The sequence below is a fragment of the Bos javanicus genome, chromosome X (genome assembly GCF_032452875.1).
Source record: "Bos javanicus breed banteng chromosome X, ARS-OSU_banteng_1.0, whole genome shotgun sequence".
Taxonomy (NCBI): Eukaryota; Metazoa; Chordata; class Mammalia; order Artiodactyla; family Bovidae; genus Bos; species Bos javanicus.
The window spans coordinates 73,833,450-73,837,867 of NC_083897.1; the positions used below are offsets into that span (position 1 = coordinate 73,833,450).

General features: G+C 38.2%; 1 non-coding gene across 1 annotated transcript; it reads right to left on the reverse strand.

Moving 5' to 3' along the window:
* Positions 1 to 3,884: 3,884 nt before the first annotated feature.
* On the reverse strand, positions 3,885 to 3,991 carry LOC133243653 (U6 spliceosomal RNA). The gene has a single exon (XR_009735194.1). It is a non-coding gene; the product is annotated as a U6 spliceosomal RNA (small nuclear RNA).
* Between the last annotated feature and the right edge of the window lie 427 nt (positions 3,992 to 4,418).

Sequence of the window (4,418 nt, forward strand, 5' to 3'; positions counted from 1 at the left end):
ACAGTTTGTAATAATATGCTATAAATAAACCTAAGGCTGCAGATTAGCTTTACTCTGCTTTCTTCCTAAAAACATTTGTTGAATGTCTATGTTTAGTATGTTTGGGTGCAAAGACATATACCATCTTCAAGGAGCTCACACTCTCATGAAGAAGATAGAAGATTTGTAGAGTGCAGTAAGATATACACTACTAAAGTGCAGGGTTTTTTAAAATTAATTTGTTTTCTATTGAAGGAAAATTGCTTTACAGAATTTTGTTGTTTTCTGTCAAACCTCAACATGAATCCATATGTAAAATAGATAGCCCATGGGAATTTGCTGTATGGCTCTGGAAACTCAAACAGGGGCTCTGTATCAACCTAGAGGGGTGGGATGGGGAGGGTGATGGGAGGGAGATTCAAAAGGGAGAGGATATGACCCTTCCCCTTAGCACTGCTTTTACAGTGTTCCACAGGTTTTGGGTTGTGGTGTGTTCATTTTCATTTGTTTCTATGCATATTTTGATTTCTTTTTTGATTTCTCCTGTGATTTGTTGGTTATTCAGCAGCATTGTCGTTCAGCCTCCATATGTTGGGATTTTTAATAGTTTTTCTCCTGTAATTGAGATCTAATCTTACTGCATTGTGGTCAGAAAAGATGCTTGGAATGCTTTCAATTTTTTTTGAATTTACCACGGCTAGATTTATGGCCCAGGATGTGATCTATCCTGGAGAAGGTTCTGTGTACGCTTGAGAAAAAGGTGAAATTCATTGTTTTGGGGTGAAATGTCCTATAGATATCAATTAGGTCTAACTAGTCTATTGTATCATTTATTTTTTTTTCTAATTTTATTTTATTTTTAAACTTTACATAATTGTATTAGTTTTGCCAAATATCAAAATGAATCCGCCACAGGTATACATGTGTTCCCCATTCCGAACCCTCCTCCCTCCTCCCTCCCCATACCATCCCTCTGGGCCGTCCCAGTGCACCAGCCCCAAGCATCCAGCATCGTGCATTGAACCTGGACTGGCAACTCGTTTCCTACATGATATTTTACATGTTTCAGTGCCACTCTCCCAAATCTTCCCACCCCCTCCCTCTCCCACAGAGTCCATAAGACTGTTCTATACATCAGTGTCTCTTCTGCTGTCTCGTACACCGGGTTATTGTTACCATCTTTCTAAATTCCATATATATGCGTTAGTATACTGTATTTATGTTTTTCCTTCTGGCTTACTTCACTCTGTATAATAGGCTCCAGTTTCATCCACCTCATTAGAACTGATTCAAATGTATTCTTTTTAATATTGTATCATTTAAAGTTTGTGTTTCCTTGTTAATTTTCTGTTTAGTTGATCTATCCATAGGTGTGAGTGGGGTATTGAAATCTCCCACTATTATTGTGTTATTGTTAATTTCCCCTATCATACTTGTTAGCATTTGTCTTACATATTGCGGTGCTCCTATGTTGGGTGCATATATATTTATAATTTTTATATCTTCTTCTTGGATTGATGCTTTGATCATTATGTAGTGTCCTTATTTGTCTCTTTTCACAGCCTTTGTTTTAAAGTCTATTTTATCTGATATGAGTATTGCTACTCCTGCTTTCTTTTGGTCTCTATTTGTGTGGAATATCTTTTTCCAGCCCTTCACTTTCAGTCTGCATGTGTCCCTTGTTTTGAGGTGGGTCTCTTGTAGACAACATATATAGGGGTCTTATTTTTTGTATCCATTCAGCCAGGTTTTGTCTTTTGGTTGGGGCATTCAACCCATTTACATTTAAGGTAATTATTGACAAGTATGATCCCATTGCCATTTACTTTATTGTTTTGGGCTCAAGTTTATACACCCTTTTTGTGTTTCCTGTCTAGAGAAGATCCTTTAGCATTTGTTGGAGAGCTGGTTTGGTGGTGCTGAATTCTCTCAGCTTTTGCTTGTCTGTAAAGCTTTTGATTTGTCCTTCATATTTGAATGAGATTCTTGCTGGGTACAGTAATCTGGGCTGTAGGTTATTTTCTTTCATCACTTAAAGTATGTCCTGCCATTCTTTCCTGGCCTGAAGAGTTTCTATTGAAAGATCATCTGTTATCCTTATGGGGATCCCTTTGTGTGTTATTTGTTGTTTTTCCCCTGCTGCTTTTAATATTTGTTCTTTGTGTTTTATCTTTGTTAATTTGATTAATATGTGTCTTGAGGTGTTTTGCCTTGGGTTTATCCTGTTTGGGGCTCTCTGGGTGTCTTGGACTTGGGTGATAATTTCCCTCCCCATTTTAGGGAAGTTTTCATCTATTATCTCCTCAAGTATTTTCTCATGGTCTTTCTTTTTGTCTTCTTCTTCTGGGACTACTATGATTCGAATCTTGGGGCATTTAACATTGTTCCAGAGGTCTCTGAGATTGCCCTCATTTCTTTTAATTCGTTTTTCTTTTTTCCTTTCTGGTTCATTTATTTCTACCATTCTACCTCACTAATCCTATCTTCTGCCTCTGTTTTTCTACTGTTGGTTCCCTCCAGAGTGTTTTTTATCTCATTTATTGCATTATTCATTATATATTGACTCTTTTTTATTTCTTCTAGGTCCTTGTTAAACCTTTCTTGCATCTTCTCAATCCTTGTCTGCAGGCTATTTATCTGTGATTCAATTTTGTTTTTAAGATTTTGGATTATTTTCAGTATCATTATTAGGAATTCTTTATCAGGTAGAGTCCCTGTCTCTTCCTGTTTTGCTTGGTTTGGTGGGTATTTATCCTGTTCCTTTACCTACTGGTTATTCCTCTGTCTCTTCATCTTGTTTATATTGCTGTGTTTGGGGTAGCCTTTCTGTATTCTGGCAGTTTATGGAGTTCTCTTTATTGTGGAATTTTCTCGCTGTGGGTGGGGTTGTACAGGTGGCTTGTCAAGGTTTCCTGGTTAGGGAAGCTTGTGTAGGTGTTCTGGTGGGTGGGGCTGGACTTCTTCTCTCTGGAGTGTAATGAAGTGTCCAGTAATGAGTTATGAGATGTCAGTGGGTTTGGAGTGACTTTGGGCAGCCTGTATATTGAAGCTTAGGGCTATGTTCCTGTGTTGCTGGAGAATTTGCATGGTATGTCTTGCTCTGGAACTTGTTGGCTCTTGGGTGGTGCTTGGTTTCAGTGTAGGTATGGAGGCATTTGATGAGCTCTTGTCAATTAATGTTCCCTGGAGTCAGGAGTTCTCTGGTGTTCTCAGGATTTGGACTTAAGCTTCCTGCTTCTGGTTTTCAGTCTTATTTTTACAGTAGTCTCAAGACTTCTCCATCTACACAGCACTGTTGATAAAACATCTAGGTTAAGGATGAAAAGTTCCTCCACAGTGAGGGACACCCAGAGAGGTTCACAGAGTTACACAGAGAATAGAAGAGGGAGGAGGGTGATAGAGGTGACCAGGATGAGATGAGGTGGAATCAAAAGAGGAGAGAGCAAGCTAGCCAGTAATCACTTCCTTATGTGCGATCCACAGTCTGGACTGCTCAGAGATGTTCACGGAATTATACAGAGAAGAGAAGAGGGAAGAAGGAGACAGAGGTGGCCGGGAAGATAAAGGGGGGAATAAAAAGGAGAGAGACAGATCCAGCCAGTAATCAGTTCCCTAAGTGTTCTCCACCATCTGGAACATACAAAGAGATTCCCAGAGTTGGGCAGAGAAGAGAAGGGGGAGGGAGGAGATAGAGACGACTTGGTGGAGACAAAGCAGAGTCCAAAGGGGAAGAGAGCAGTCAAGCCAGTAATCTCGCTCTCAAGTAAAAATGGGTACTGAAGATTGGGTTCCTAAAGGTACAAAATCGATAACAAATACCAAAAAGCAAATATTAAAAATCTAGAGTAAAAGTTGGATTTTCAAAAATACAATAGTAAAGAAAAAGAGAAAAAAAAGTCACACAAAAAAATATGGAACACTTCATGAATTTGCGTGTCATCCTTGCTCAGGGTCCATGCTAATCTTCTCTGTATCATTCCAATTTTAGTATATGTGCTGCCAAAGCAAGCACTATCATAACATTTTAAATCAACTATCTCTCTCTATATATATAAATCCGTTGCCCAGTTTGTAGTTGACTGTTTTTATTGTTATTCTTGAGGTTAGGATTTCTTTTTATCTTCTATATACAGTGCCCTTATCAGAGACATAATTTGAAAAAAATTTTCCCCAATCTGTGAGCTGTGTTTTAATATTGTTCATGGTATCATTTGGAGCCTACACTTTTAAAAATTTTGATGCAGTACAATTTATTTATTTTTTCTTTTGTTACTTGTGATTTTGGTATCATATCTGTCACCATTATCCAAGCCAAGGTCATGAAAATTCACACCTGGGTTTTCTTCCAAGAATTTACTAGTTTTAGTTCTCCCTTTAGTTCTTTGTCCTATTTTGAGTTTGCTTTTGTTTTTGGTGTGAGGTAGGTCTTGTTTATAGTG